The sequence below is a fragment of the Aethalodelphis obliquidens genome, unplaced genomic scaffold (assembly GCF_003676395.1).
Source record: "Aethalodelphis obliquidens isolate GAN/ISIS:26980383/991018 unplaced genomic scaffold, ASM367639v1 scaffold74, whole genome shotgun sequence".
NCBI lineage: Eukaryota > Metazoa > Chordata > Mammalia > Artiodactyla > Delphinidae > Aethalodelphis > Aethalodelphis obliquidens.
In genome coordinates this window covers 5,137,399-5,154,301 of record NW_020838018.1, presented here as the reverse complement: position 1 = coordinate 5,154,301, position 16,903 = coordinate 5,137,399, and the positions used below count along the sequence as shown (strand labels likewise).

Below are 16,903 nucleotides of genomic sequence, written 5' to 3'. Positions count from 1 at the left end.
AGGTCCGGCTGCCTACCGCTTGAAAAATCAATGCTCAAGAGAGAGAAAAATATTGGTAGAAAGGAAAGGTACCTTTAATCAGAATGCCAGCAATCTGGGGAGATGGTGAATTCAGTGTCCCTCAAAACCACTTCCAAAGATTCTGCTCAGCCATGAAAGTTTTAAAGGGAAGAAGGTAAGTAACCTGTTAATCATTGAGACAGGAGGTCAGAGTTGTTGCTATCTCTCACTGTGTGCAGGCTTGTCCTGCAGGTTTGTGGACTCCTTGAGATCTTCCTCTAGATGCTATCCTGATCACACAGTTTGATCACACAGTTTGTTCACAACATTACTGAAGGGGAAGCTAGTGAAGAGATCTGATCATCGTTAATTACATATCCTTCATTCCGATTTCTTTGATCTGTGAAAAGAACCAACAATTTAGGCAAGGTATTTTGTGACCAAAGGATTTGAAAGGTGTGCTGGGGTCAGAAATGAGTAGAACATGGTGGCACCTGCTTTAAGGTTAGTGACAAGACAAAAGGGGCCTCCTGCAAAGAGCTCTTTCCTTCCAAAAGGTGCTTACATTTCTCTATCAGCAAAGTGAGCTGCCATGGCATAATAATGGCATGGTGACAAATCTTTTCTGTGAATTTTTCTGGAAAACCTTCATTTTCAGGAGTGCATTTGTCTCTAAACAGAAAATTATCACAAGATACCTGTTTAGTTTAAAGAAGAAAGAAAAGAAACCACAGTTTGGTGTGAAGAGCTCATTCCTCTCTGCTGAGATTGTTTCAAAGTCCCAACGGGACCAGCGCTTCTCTGAGCTGTTATACAGATAGCAGCCGCTCCTAGAAAGAGACGCAGGATTTTCTGTGATGAGAGGAAGGAGGAGGCTGACCACCCCTTTGGCTGAAAAGGTGAATTTTGAATAAGTCAGAAGAAGCCTTCAGGAGCCCAGCATCACAAACACTGACTTTCCAACCCTCGGGGAAGCTTTCCCAGTAAGAAACCTCCGCTTTCATTTCCCTGGAGCTGGTGGCCTCCTTGTCACACCCCTCAGCCTGGAGTTATGCTGTGAAGTGGAAATGCCACTTGAATTCCAATGTGGCAGTTCCTATTCCTATAAAACGTAAGCTTTCTTAGTTGTTCCTTGTGAGAAATTTCTAATGTTTTAGGAACTAAGGAAAACTTGATCTCCCCTGAAGGGTTGATGTGGTTTCCTTTGTAAGTGAATTAGAACCAGGATCTAAATGCTAAAATCATCCCAAGGGTTGACATTTCTTTACTTTATTTAAACCTTGTTTATTTCTTTATAATTAACCTTTCAATAGTTATGTTATTTTTAATAATTTCAATATATTCATCCTTTATATATGGTATTTTAGGCTCTTTGGTGCAAGAGGTGGGAGGTGAATAAAGAATTGAATCAGCATGCTCGATACCCTGGTGGCTGCTGTCCTCTGATCCTGGGAAGTTGTTTGCCCACCCATGTGCCAGAAGGTGACATTTAGATGTGAGAACCCCAGAGGCAACAGGACAGCATGACCTCAGGAACACTGGTGCTTGTACTTCCCAGACTCATCTGTTTCCCTGTTTGTCACAGTTGCCACACCCTCATCCCCAGGAACTGCAATCATGGTCCTTCTCCAGGATTCTGGGAAGGCTGCCCTTGGTGCCAGGGACCTAAGGGCTTCAAGCATCCTAAAAAATTTTATAATTTTCATAGTTTATGAACTTAGGACTCCCAATAGTTTATATGACCCTGCATCTTTTCTTTGGCTGATTTGGAGATGTGATAGAGGTCAAGGGAAAATTCAAAGCAGTGATTTTGATTCCTCTTCACTACATTCTTGCTCTGTGTTAGGGCAGGTGGATGGGACAGGGAGATGAGTGGGGGGGTCAGGATCCTGGCTAGGTTTTATTTTCCAGACCTGAGGACATGGCTGGTGTCACCTCAGACTGTGTCCTCTTTTCTAGAGGATGGGCCTTTGGAAAATATGGACAAAGATTAATCGCACAGCTAAAATGCAGAATGTTTGACACTGTTGCCAAAACTATAGAATGAAAAGTAAGGTTTTTTTTGTTTTTTTTTGTTTTGTTTTTTTTTTGTGGTATGGGGGCCTCTCACTGTTGTGGCCTCTCCCATTGCGGAGCACAGGCTCCGGACGTGCAGGCCCAGCGGCCATGGCTCACGGGCCCAGCTGCTCCGCGGCATGTGGGATCCTCCCAGACCGGGCACGAACCCGTGTCCCCAGCATCGGCAGGCGGACTCTCAACCACTGCGCCACCAGGGAAGCCCGACAAGTAAGTTTTTAATAAAACAAAACAACCACTTGTATTTTTTTTGTAAACAATACCTTGCAGTAAGCAAACAGTAAACACAATAAACAAGCAATTCTTAATAAATTCTTAAATAAATAAATTGCTGTAGTTTGGCTACATGATTATCCTAAGTACAGGGAACCAAAGAGAAATGAATGGTTTCAAAATGCTTCACATCATATGAATATTTTTCTTTCCATAACCACCAGCTCATAATTTATATTTACATTTTAATAATACATAGCATATTATAGCAAAACTATAATGTAGAAAAATAAAAAGAACTTATAACAGCACCCTATGAAATTTTTTAGGTTAAAACAATGTATGACAATGGTAAAAATTTAAATAGTATTGTAGTTGTGGATAAGCAATATTTTGTTTAAACCAGTCATTTTCTGTGGGACATGTTTTCTAGAGTTATACTCTTAAAATCTATACTACAGTGGATACTCTTGTGCATATATATATGTATGTATATATATACATAAAACACACTTTTGCAAGATAAATTCTTAGTAGCGAAATGGCTCTATCGTAGGGTATATGGATTTTGATAGTTCTTCCAAATTACCTTTTCCAGAGATCACATTAATGGACACACTCACTAAATGTGTGTGATTGCACACCCACCTTTTAATTTTTACTTAAACTCTCTCAAGTGACTCCTGTTGCCCACCCTTAAAGACCAGTAAGTGGCCAATGAAGCAGTATTATTTTTTTTCCTATTGAGTCTTCATTGCCTATCTCAACTCTTTGGTTAAAGTACATCATTAATAAAGACAATTTAAATTTTGGAAGATGATACAGCCCAAACTATATCAGAGCAATTCAAACCATATTTTACAGTGCTGTAATTTTGTTAAATTAACATGTGTAAAGTCGAGTCCCAAGTGGGGAGTTGAATGGTGAGCCACAGTTCAACAAAGACCACAGGGGAAAGTGAAATAGAGAAATTTATTAGTCGCAGGTCCTGGAGGAGGTACAAGGCATGCCTGGAGGGGTAACCCGGGGAGGTCAAGGCAGGGTGCAGGCAGAGAGCCTGATACCAACCAGGGTTCTCGGCCTTCCTTAATCAATAGAAATTGATAAGAGACCAGACAAGAAGTTCAGGCAAGGCTTTACTGGGTCCCCTGCTGCAACAGGGGGGAGTGAGAACAAGTAACAGGTCCCCTTGCTCACTCCCCAAGTAGGGATGAGCTGGTTCTTTATATGGAGTGAGGGTAGGGGTGGGTCCAGGGATTGGGCCACAGGGGTAGCTTAGGTGGTTTGCCTACCCCTTTGCTGGTATTGTGTGCAGGGGACGTGTGCAGTACCCTGCTTTTTCTCCTGACCCACTGCTTTTGTTCCTGCTCTTTGGAAGTGGCGGTCATTTTCTTTTTGGTCTTTTTGTACATAATGTGCCCCAACTCACATGCATGCAGTTATTTTTAGTCCCTTATAGTTTCTTTGTATTTTGTTGCTTCAGAAGACATTTGTCCAGGTACAAGCACTGCAGCAAAGGGTCCCAGATCATACATCCCAGACTGTCTCAAGCCCAGCTGACCATGGGCACATGACTTTGTTAAGGTCCAAGGGTGGAGTGCTTTTGGAATTTCAGGGCTAATTCAAACCAAGAAGAACAGTGTTTTGGTAAGCTATGCAGTTGGGATGGGTTCTTATCTAAGGGGTGCACATGGGGAAGGAGCTTGGAGGCATGGCAGACTATTTATCACCAGGGCATTGGAGAAGTCATATCAGGAAGTCATATCATATCATATCACAAGAACTTACAGTTACTTGTGACTCTACAGGCCATGTACTAGGCTTGAGGGAGGGCTGGTGTCAGTTCAAGGCCCCTGCAGGCTGCTCAGCCACACAAAATGGATGCCAAGGCAGAAATATTATGGAGTAGTTTAGCTAAATTCTCTACACTCAACTTATACCCTTTGAAATGAGTCATAAGACAACAGTCCCAAACTTTCTTGGATTAACAGGCTCATAGCTTCCTTCTGATCCTCACTTGAAGAGAATATCAATCCTAAACAAAACAGTGCTAAGGAAAGTGTTAGGGCCATTAATGCTTTACTTTTAGTGAATAGCAAGAACAGTATGGAAGTTTCTTACAAATAGAGTTGCCATATGATCCTGCAATCCCACTCCTGGGCATATATCCAGACAAAACTATAATTCAAAAAGATACATGCACCCCACTGTTCATTGCAGCATTATTTACAATAGCTATGATATGGAAGCAACCTAAATGTTCATCGACAAGTGAATGGATAAAGAAGATGGGGTATATATATACAATGGAATATTACTCAGCCATGAAAAAGAATGAAATAATGCTATTTGCAGCAACATGGATGGACCTAGAGATTATTATATTAAGTGAAGTAAGTCAGCCAAAGACAAATATTGTATGATATCACTTATATGTGGAATCTAAAAAAAATGATACAAATTAACTTATTTACAAAACAGAAAGAGACTCACAGACTTAGAAAACAAACTTATGGTTACCAAAGGGGAAAGGGGAGAGGCGAGATAAATTAGGAGTTTGGAATTAAAATATACGCACTACCAATTATAAAATAGATAAACAACAAGGTTCTACTGTATAGCACAGGAAACTATATTCAATATCTTGTAATAACCTATAATGGAAGAGAATTTTAAAAAGAATATATATATTTACATATATATGTATAACTGAATCACCTTGCTGTACATTTGAAACTAACACAGCATTGTAAATCAACTATATTACAATAAAAATTTTAAAAAAAGAATTACAAAAACATTTTCATATAGAAATTAACTAGCAGCAGCTGCTAAATGAGATGATCTGAATTATTTATTGATTGAATCCTTTAGGTAAATGATGGGAATATTTTTGGAATTTTATCTTGCTCCATTGAAACTCTAGCTCACTTTAGAAACTGTTAAAAAGATAATATAAAATTTATTTTGATTGACATAAAAAGGAAAATGATTAAAAACTTAAATATTGATCAAAAGATGGAAAACAATGATGCAGCACTGAGGTATTATAATGTTGGTGAGCAATATTTACAATTTACATAATGTACAGAATTCTCTACAAGTTGCCTGAGGACTTTGACAATAAATAGAATTTCAGGGTAAGTCATTGTTTTAAAAAGACAGAAGGAGAGGAAAGAACTGTATTTTGTGGATATACGTAATAAATATAGAACTGACAACCAAGTCTATTACTCACAAAAGTCATGGGAGTTGATGCAGTAATAGAAGTCGGGACATTCAATTCAGATTGGCTACACAGAGAGCAAAGTTTGGAAACACTATTTTAAAACTAAGAAAAATACAAGTTGGTGGAGTTCTGGAAAAGTATTCCAGGAATGTGGGGAGAAATGCAGTTGGAGGAGCACCCATGAAGGCAGGCTGTGGGTCCTGAACATTGCGGAGGCCAAGTGGTGGCGAGATGGCTGATAGCTGGGCATAAACGTTAAGTGGACGGGATTGAATAATTATCATCTAACTAGAGGAAAGGATTAGAGAATAATTGTTGCAAATTACATCCTGGGTTTTAAGAACCTGTTTACAATATGGCACAGTAGCATTTTCCTACTCAAAAGCATTCTGAGAAATGCAACCTTTAGAACTTCCTTTTCATCAAAGCAGCAACTCCTTGCAACACCTTCAGGTTACCTAGGAAATGTCACTGGGGATCACTCAAGCATTAAGGGAGGGTACAGTCCTTGGTCCTCTCCATGGAGCTTTCTCTTTTGGGATCTCATTCACCTTCCAATTCTCCGCTAATTGCATGACTGTCCATAAACTCAGAATTAGATGTTTTGCTTTGATTTAAGAGACCTTTGGGACCCATGATGGAACTGAGAATGACAGCTTATGCCACTGACATCACAACTAAGGGATAATAGTCTAATAACTATTTTTAGAATAAATTGGAGAAGATCTGAAAGTGGATAGGACTTTGGGGCACTACTGGTACTGTTCATGGACACCTGGATGGTGAAGAGGAGAGGGGGCGGTTGAGAATACACTCTGCTGGGAGAAACGGCAGTTTTGTGCTCTCTTGAGTACCCAGGGATTTGAGATGTTATAATCCATCTCAAAGTCACAAAAGAACAATCTTCTCTTGGATGGAAAAGGAATCATGAAGAATAACTTGGTAGTGGACTTGTGATGACCTTGAGGAAAATTGCCTGTTATTAGCCCATAACTTCCCCTGGGTGGAAAGCAGCTGCACTTGTTGTTGTAAGGGCCCAAAGGAATGAAAGTGCTCACTGGGAACCATTACATAGGTTTTTTGCCTGCACCCAAGGAAATTCTGTATACTTTGCTCTTCACAGCCCAGAAGGCTGGTGGAAGCAGCATCTGAAATCTTATGTATATGCCCTCTTGCCATGGATAGCAATAATCTAACCTGTTACTTTGCTCTGTTGAAATGTTCTCATGGTTTACTAACATGTTATAGTAATTGACAGGTTGTTCCTAAGATTAATATAGAAAACAACTGTAATTTCCACTTCTGTGAGGAGACTCATATTTTCTCCTCTAGAGTACTATTCTCAGATTTTTTTTTTAACAGGTTTGAGAAGAAACACACTTCAGAGGTAATAAATAAGAGTGAGAGAGAGAACAAATCAAACCGCTATTCTGGGTTTTACTTGAACCATTATTAGCACCGTGCTGGGATTAGACAGGGTTCTTCATGAGTGTTTCTGTGGCATCTGCTTGACTAAAAGGAAAAAGAAATACTCTTGGGGAAGTATTCATTTTATGTTAACAAGACGTGGACAGAGAAACTTGTGTGACAATTTCTCTATTTAATTAGATGTTTGGCACAAAGTCAATTGAAGTAATTTATACCCTAATTTGTTCTTATTGGAGCCCCAGAAGAACTATTTTAGTGACATTATCTTTTTTTTTTTTTTTGCGGTATGTGGACCTCTCACTGTTGTGGCCTCTCCCGTTGCGGAGCACAGTCTCCGGACGTGCAGGCCCAGCGGCCATGGCTCACTAGGGCATTTCTGATATTTGGTGGCCAGACTTGGATATTGTGATAATAAAGATTGAGTTGGAGAATTGGGAGTGGAATAAGAAGGAAACGGGCAAAGTGATAAGTACAAGGGAGAGGCAGGTCAAGAACTTCCAGGGCCCTCCCCTCCCTGCACCAGCACCTTGTGTTCACTTTCTGCCCTTTCTCTGTGTCCTCACAGCTTTGGAGCATGGCTGGATTGCACTTTTCTTCTCTGCTTCCCCTCTATATGTGAGTTCCTGAAGGGCAGGGTTGATGCCTTTTATACCTGCTCTCCAACACCAACCAAAACATGGAGCATAAGATCAAATACCTAATGCATGCTCAGTGAGAGAGTGAGTGCATGAATGTATGAATGTGTAAATGAAAAGGTGGCCTGGATTTCTAGCAAAAACCACAGAGCAAGTAGATCTCAATGAGAATGGAGTTAGGAAGACTTGGAGCTACATCCAGAAGAAAACACGGCAATAAGAAAAATCTCTACATGTGTGTATTAGTCTGGGTTTTCCAGAGAAACAAAACCAATAGGATATTATAAGGCATAAGCTCACATATTATAGAGCCTGGAAAGTCCCATGATCGGCAATCAGTAAGCTGGAGACCCAGGAGATTTGGTGTTACAAATTCCAGTTTGAGTCTGAGTCTGAAGTCAAGAGGAGAACAATGTCCCAGCTCCAAGAGAGGCAGAGAGAGTGAAATTTTTCTTATTTAGATTTTTATTCAACTTAGGCCTTCAGTGGGTTGGATGAGACCCACTCACTTTGGGGAGGGCGATCTGATTTACTTAGTTTACTGATGCAGATGTTAATCTCACCCAGAAACACCCTCACAGACATACCCAGAATAATGTTTAACTAAATATCTGGACAGCTGTGGCTCAGTCAATTTGAGACAAAATTAACAATCACAACAATCTGGTTCTGGTATTATCAGAACCAGGGGGACAAGACAAGGTCATGTATACATAGCTTATTTCCATCTAGAGAATATGTAAGACAAATAACATTTTGGCTTAAATTTAGTGACTACATTCTCTGATTCAAAAAAAGAAAGGGGGTTGGACTGGGAGATGAATTTATTCACTGAAGTTCAATAAATAGCTTTCTATAGATAACTGATTGACATGTTTGAAATATGTGTGTGTGTGCATATGTATAAAATTTATGTGATTTTTTTTTATAGCATTGAGCCAGCTGGGTCTTCAGAGGATTTCTTAGGTGAGATTTAAAGCAGTGCCTTGATTCAAAAATAAATATTTTTTCTTCTTGTTGGGAAAATAGTTTGAATCAAGTTCCATGCATTTTCTAAGGTCAATATTGACCCTCAAGCATTTCCCATAGGTGTAGGTGTGAATTGTCTATTTTTTCCTTAATATTACAAATAATACGTTTTCCCACTTTGGTATTTCAAAAAACAGTTATGCTGTTGGCAGACACCTTCAGCATTGTGTCTTGTACCACTTTTGAGAATATTTTTGAGTTGGTTAACAAAGTTTTCTATCCTTAGGGTTTCCTTCCAAGGAAATAGCACTTTTTAAAGCTGTATAATGACATTGTCAGTGAAAATTTAATCTTGGAGTAGATGTCTGGATTCAGCTAACATTTAATAATTTTTTCCAGCTGGTCCTGTAAGTATGTATACCCCAATATCTATAACATATCCAGTTATTTGCTGAATTTCTTTTAAAAAAAAAAACCTCTTTTTCTTATGAAAAACACACTGAGAGAAAATAAAAAATAGCTCAAAATAATAAATAGCTCAAAAATAAATAGCTCAATGCTTCATCACAGAGTACACTCTGTTGGAGACTCACATCTCAGATCAGGAGAGGGAAGATGACCAGCACCGAGGAAGCTTCCTCCACGCCCCCTATGAATAACCATGCTCCTGTTCTCACCAAGATATCCAGCATTCTGAATCCTAACACAATAATTTTGTCACCTTTTGTACTTTATACAAATAAAATCATTCATAATGTACTCTTGAGTCTGTCCTCTTTTGCTTGTATCATATTGAGAGATTTTTCCATGTTGTTGCAGACAGCTATAATTTTTCAAATTTATTGCTGCACAGTATCCTATTCTATGATCATATAACTATATTCACTTCTTCTGGTGATGTACATTTGCATTGTTCTCAGATTTTGACTATTATGTATAATTCTATTTTGAACATTCTTGAATGTGCTCCTTGGTGCACATTTGCATCTATTTTTGTTTAGTCTATACATAAGAGAGAAATTGTTGGCACATGGGGTACAGGTATTTCCAACTTTAGTAGATAATATCAAATGGTTTTCAAAGTCGTTGTATAATTTATGAACAGTGTGTGAACATGCATGTGACTCCACAGCCTTACTAATTGTTATTGTTTTCCTGCCTTTTTTGTTTTTGTCTTTGTTTCTTTTTTGTTTATTGTTCATTTTGGAAATTTAGTCCTTTCTGTGATTGAGTAATGATATGACATCTCCTTCTGGCTTCATTTGCATTTTCTTGGTGTTTAATGAATTTAAACATTATTTCATGAGTTTAATGACCATTTGAGAGGGAATGGATGTAGGATATGGGTCAGGAAAGGGAGTACATGGAGAGGTCCAGCCTTCCTTGATCAACGTGGTTAGTCTGTTTGCAGCAGTCTTATTAAGAGGGATCTGGGGAAAGAGATCACCCAACCTTTGCCACCTCCCTCCTATCTTTACCAGTGTTATACCTACTTCTAAAGTCAAAGCATTTTTGATCCACCCAATGAGTCTCAAGGATTTAGTTGTCTGAGATGATCAACAATAATGGTTTTGATATATAAAACAAAAATCTTAGTTATTTATTTATGTGGGGAAACCTGTATTTTATAGAGCAGATCTTGTCAGTTCATTGTCAGGAATATCCTTTGTTGTGTTTCCAAGTGAACTACTGGACATGTTTTTAATTAGACAGGTATTTGTTCTGCCAAAGAAAGAGCTGAATCATTTCTGTGGGATGGTTCACAGAGTCATGTTGAAATGTTATGGATAATTCATGACATACATTAGAATACATCTTCTAAAAAAATGCTTTTGCCTCTCTTTTTCTCTCTACCCTCTAAAAAGTCCTGGACAAAAAATGCCAAAGTTTGGTTTTTGAGAATTTTCATCACCCTCCCTCTACTAATAAATGTTTACTTCGAATATATTACAAAGTAGTTAGTTAGGTTTCAACTTTTTTGTTCAGAAGTTTATTTTTCTAGGATCATCCTTAGTTAAGTTGATTGAATTCAAACCTCGATGTGCATCATTTCAATGGTACATTTAGAGGTCACGAACATGGGGTGCCACTGTCCAGCTGTGTACATCATGCAGGTTTTATAAACCGCTTACATTTTTCAAATTTCTAACTTTAAAAATGGGGATAATAATATTAACCCTTCGAGTTTCTCAAGAGTTTAAATTAACTCATGTGTGACACTTTCTAAGAACACTACCTGGTATATAGCTGACATTCATGAAACGGAAAGTATTATTCTTTAAGCTGCTGCAGCTAACATCATTACTAATCTCATTCTTTCACAGTATACTCTTTTTCTTATCTGGCTCTCTGGGTAACTTGACTTACAATTTCTAGGAGAATTGAACTCACATTGTCCATATGGGGTTGTTAGAGAAAGCAGCAAGTAGTATCACTGAAGAAGGATGGAGGTAAGAAAGGAATTGGACCAGCAAAAACGAGGTAGACAACAAGATATATTAAGAGATAGGATTCAGGCGTGGAGGAGAGGAACAGTTGATGAGAACATAGATTCTAAGGAATTGAAGAGGGACAGAGAAAGGCATTTGACAATTATAATTCATTTATTTAGGCAATTTTGGCCTTGAAAAATAGATGTCTAGGACGAACTCTGACTAAAATAAATTCAAAACTTGATGCTAATTGGATCTACTTGCATGGATACTGCCAGAGTTCAATGCTCATACATGTGTAAGAGTTATATCACTCATTACATAATTTATTTAATCTTCACAATAACAGTTAAAGTAGGAATAGAAACTTTCTTTGAAATTAAAAAGACTATGTTATCTCAACTAACATTTTTTTCCTTTTGGTGCCAGGTACCAAAGTATAATTTTATACACACTCTTTTATTCAATCCTCACAACTTTGCCGAGGAAGAAACTGAGGGTCAAGGATAATTATTACTCTGCTCCAGCCATGTAGTTATGAGGCCCTGGATCCAGTGCTCACATGCTCCACTGGGAAAGGCCACTGGTATAACTCCTTGAGAGTCAGAGGAACCAAGATCTGAGCACGTCTGCATCATGAGCACATCATTCATACTGGGTGGGCTTTCCCTTCTTCATATATGAAATGCGAGATATAGGTCTAATGGCTTTTCAAGTGCTAAGCTTGCCCATCTCTGTGAGGATATTAGCATCTGTGTACAATTTTTAGAAATGTGAGTGGTGGGAGAAGAAGAGAGGGAGACATTAAGGAGAGGTTCCGTGGAGACATCTCGAATGTTTAACATCTGTCATGAATTTTAAATGCATTCAGAAAGAAAGAAAGAGACATGCCCCATCATCATTCCTAGGAATATATGTCAACAAGAATGATATTGTTTATAATTATTTACAAATGTGTGTTGGGGGGCATTTGAAGGTGTCAATAATAAATTCTATTTTTGCTTGTGAAAAAGATGAACAATGATGAAGAAAAACAGGTAATGGAGGGATGTTTACTTTAGTTGAAACTTGTTCTAATTTTGTTAGAATAAAGAAAACACATAGGGAGTAGATTTTTTATAATAAACAATAAATTATTAAATGTATTCCATTAATAATAACAAATGAACTTTCCTATTGATTTAGCAGAACTGAGCTTTTCAAGATAGAAAACAACATATCTTTCAAATGACTCTCTTGATTTTAATATCCATTTTCATTACATATACCTAACTGATAGCTTCTAATTTTTATTTTTATTTATTTATTTTTTTGTGGTACGCAGGCCTCTCACTGTTGTGGCCTCTCCCATTGCGGAGCACAGGCTCCGGACGCGCAGGCTCAGCGGCCATGGCTCACGGGCCCAGCCGCTCCGCGACATGTGGGATCTTCCCGGACCAGGGCACGAACCTGTGCCCCCTGCATCAGCAGGCAGACTCTCAACCACTGTGCCACCAGGGAAGCCCTTCTAATATTTTAAAATTCCCTATTAAGCATGTTTCAAAGAATCAAATGAACATAAATAACCCGACAATTAAAGTAATTGGTAATTTACAATTTCTGTTTTTATTTCATCTAGGCCTTTGGGTTTGACTGAGAAGATATAAAAAGCAGCATTTCTTTTAGATGTTAATATTATTATTTTAATCTCGTAGATTCAAAGCCAATTTATTTTCATGTAAAGCTAATTTAAACTTAATTAAAACCAGACTGTGCTTTATTCTATAGTTATTACAGATTCCACTCACTGGTACATGTCCTTCGACATAGATTTTTTCTATTTTTATGGTTTAAATTTATAATGTGTTCCTAAACTTTACAATTTTTTCCTATTTGCAAATAACTTGAAGAAAACTAAAATAGCAAGAAGTCTTTTGCTTTTTTTTTGCACGCCAAGTACTTTATTACTACTAAAACAGGAATTCATATTACTTGAGAGTAGCATTAATTTTATGTGTTTCTTTCTCCTTAATGTGAATTTCATGGGCAGAAGAGTTGTTTCCAGCACTAAGGAAATATTTGTCAAATGGTGAATTCACAATCATTGATTTAAAATGAGTTGGTCTTTTTTTCTCTTAAAGTCCATAACAACTAAATTTTTTCCCTTCCCCTCTTTTTCCTTTCTCCCTCCTTCCCTCTTTCCTCCTTATATTCATGGAGGAAACTTTTTTCTCCCCCTCTGTCCTGAGTCCTGCTGGGTGGAAGCTATAACAAGGTCAAGTAAGATATATTCCATTTGATACTCTCAGTGCAGTGGGGAGGCTTGAGGTCATTGCATTTCTAGACTTTATGTAAATGAGGTCTTTTGTCTCACCATCCACCACCCCCAGGGTTTGGGATTGGATTGAGTATTTATAAAATTATCCCATAATCTGGAGTTTTGCTCCACAGATTTTTTTCTTTAAGTAAAGGACTTTTTCAATAAGGATACTAATTCCCCATTAGCAGAAAAATAATAAATTTGCTCTGCCACATATAATTTTATTAAACCTTTGGCACTTCTTTGTAATACAACACCTGATTTGGCAAAATGTATGACACAATTACATATTCAGTTACTCTTCAGTTTTCTTCTAGAATTTTTATGGTTTCAGATCTTACATTTAAGTCTTTAATCCATTTTGAATTTATTTTTGTGCATAGTGTGAGAAAGTAGTCCAGTTTGATTCTTTTGCATGTAGCTGTCCAGTTTTCCCAACACCATTTATTGAAGAGGCTGTCTTTTCCTTATTGTATATTCTGACATCTTTGTCATAGATTAATTGCCCATATAAATGTGGGTTCATTTCTGGACTCTCTATTCTCTTCCATTGATCTATATGTCTGTTTTTGTGCCAGTATCATGATGTTTTGATTACTGTAGCTTTGTAGTATAGTTTGAAATCAGGGAGTGTGTTACCTCCAACTGTGTTCTTCTTTCTCAAGATTGTTTTGGCTATTTGGGGTCTTTTGTGTTTCCATACAAATTTTAGAATTATTTGTTCTAGTTCTGTGAAAAATGCCATTGGTATTTTGATACGGATTTCATTGAATCTGTAGATTACCTTGGGTACTGTGGTCATTTTAACAATATTAATTATTCCAATGCATGAGCACAGTATATCTTTCCATCTTTCTGTGTCATCTTCAATTTTTTTCATTGGTGTCTTATAGTTTTCCAAGTACAGGTCTTTTACCTCCTTAGTTAGATTTATTCCTAGGTAATTTATTCTTTTCAGTATTATGGCAAATGGGATAGTTTTCTTAATTTCTCTTTCTGATAGCTTACTATTAGTGTATAGAAACACAACATATTTTTGTGTATTGATTTTGTATCCTGAAAATTTACTGAATTTGTTTAGTAATTCTAATAATTTTTTGCTGGAGCCTTTAGGATTTTCTATATATAATATCATGTCATCTGCAAAAATGACAGTTTTACTTCTTCCTTTCCAATTTAAATGTCTTTTATTTATTCTTCTTGCCTAATTGCTCTGGCTAGAACTTCCAATAATATGTTGAATAAAAGTGACAAGAGTGGATATTCCTGTCTTGCTCCTGATCTTAGAGAAAAAGCTTTCAGCTTTTCACCATTGAGTATGATGTTAGCTTTGGGGTTGTCATATATGGCCTTTATTATGTTGAGATATATTTCTTTTATTTTTTTTTTTTGGCTTTGTTGAGAAGTTTTATCATAAATGGATGTCCAATTTTGTCAAATGATTTTTCTACATCTATTGAGATGATTATATACTTTTTATCCTCGATTTTGTTAATATGGTATGTCACATTGACTGATTTGTGGGTGTTGAACAATCCTTGCATCCTTGGAATAAAATTCCACTTGATCACGGTGTAAGATCATCTTAATGTATTGTTGAATTTGGTTTGCTTATATTTTTTTGAGGACTTTTGTATTTATGTTCATCCTGGGTATTGGCCTGTAATTTTCTTCCTTTGTAGTGTCTTTGTCTGGTTTTGGTATTAGGGTAATCTTGGCTTTGTAAATGAGTTTGGAAGGGTTCCCTCCTCTTCAAATTTTTGGAGGATTTTGAGAAGGATTGGTACTAATTTTTCTTTCAATGTTTGGTAGAATTTACCAATGAAGTCTGGTCCTAGAATTTGCTGTGTTGAGAGGTTTTGATTACTGATTCTAGTAATGTCTATTCAGATTTTCTATTTCATCATGATTCAGTCTTGTAAGGTTGTATGTCTGGGAATTTATCCATTTCTTCTAGATTGTCCAACTTGTTGGCACATAATTGTTGGCAGTAATATCTTATGATTCTTTGTGTTTCTGTGATATTAGTTTTAATATCTCTTCTTTCATTTCTAATTTATTTGATTTTATCTTTTTTTCTTGGTGAGTCTAGCTAAAATTTTCTCAATTTTAAAAATCTTTTCAGAGAATCAGCTCTTAGTTTATTTTTATCTTTTCTATTGTCTTTTTAGTATCTATTTCATTAATTTCTTCTGTAATATTAGTTATTTCCTTCCTTCTACTAATTTTTGGCTTTGCTCTTTTCCTAGTTCCTTAAGGTGTGAAGTTAGGTCATTTATTTGAGACTCTTTTTGTTTCTTGAGGTAGGCATTTATTGCTATGAATGTCATTCTTAGAACTGCTTTTGCTGCATCCCATAAATTTTGTGGGCTGGAGGGTACTGGGGTGTGGGTATGGGTAGGGTTGGAGAGGGGAGCAGCTGCCTGGCAAGGAGCAGCTGCTCCTGGGGCTGCTGCCCTGAGTGTGGCACTGGCCACAGAGCACAGGGTGCAGGAGGGAAAGGGGGCAGCGTGGGTAGGCAGGGCAAGGAGGGGGCTATGGGGAGGTTGTGGAGGGACTCATCGAATTGTCTGCCTCCCGCCCCACCCGCCACCTGGCACTAGGAGCAGCCCCTGGTGGCAGTGTGACAACCATGTCTGCAGCCATGATGTAGGGGTTCTACCAATTCCTTCATCAGAAGAACGGCAGTGACTGACCTCTTGGCCAAGCTCGAGGCCAACACCAGCGTGAACTGGAGCTACATGGCACTCAGTGTCATTGGGCTGGTGGCTTTGTACCTAGTGTTTGGTTATGGAGCCTCTCTCCTCTGCAACCTGATAGGATTTGGTTACCCAGCCTATGTCTCAATTAAAGCCATAGAGAACCCCAACATAGAAGATGATACCCAGTGGCTGACCTACTGGGCAGTGTTTGGTGTGTTCAGCATTGCCAAATTCTTCTCTGACCTCTTCCTGTTATGGTTCCCCTTCTACTACTTGTTGAAGTGCAGCTTCCTGTTGTGGTGCATGGCTCCCAGCCCTGCCAATAGAGTGGACTTGCTCTACAAGCGCATCATCTGTCTTTTCTTCCTGAAGCACAAGTCCCAGGTAGACAAGGCAGTGAATGACTTGAAGGACAAAGCCAAAGAGACGGCAGATGCCATCTCTAAAGAAGCCAAGAAAGCTGCCGTGAATTTACTGCATGAGAAAAAGAAAAGCACCTAAACCACTGACTGGATGAAACATTTCTGCCCGCTCTGTACTTTCCTATTAGAGCTTGGTGTTATATTAGGAACTGTGGTATAATCATTTTAATAATGTTGCCTTGGAAACATTTTTGATATATTAAAAAAATGAAGGTTTTGTAAGTTTTTTTGCTTACTTTTACTGTCTATATACCTAGGGAGCATTTAAATTTAAATTTAATGCAATGGGCAGTGACCAAGTTTTTAGAAAACATATTTTGCCTCTGGGTAGGAAAAGACCTATCATACCATCCTGTAGGAAATATAAACTTAAAATAAAATTATATATCTCCCCCCAAAAAAATTTTGTGGGCAGTTCTAAGGTAAGATGGTAGAGTGAATGTCTTTTATGTATCCTGTGGATGGATAAGCAGGGTAAGGACCAAGAACAGATCTACA

At 37.8% G+C, this 16,903-nt stretch overlaps 1 pseudogene; it reads left to right on the top strand.

Annotated features, from left to right (window-relative positions):
• The first annotated feature begins 15,913 nt into the window (after positions 1-15,913).
• On the top strand, positions 15,914-16,506 carry LOC113612283 (receptor expression-enhancing protein 5 pseudogene; annotated as a pseudogene).
• The last annotated feature ends 397 nt before the right edge of the window (positions 16,507-16,903 follow it).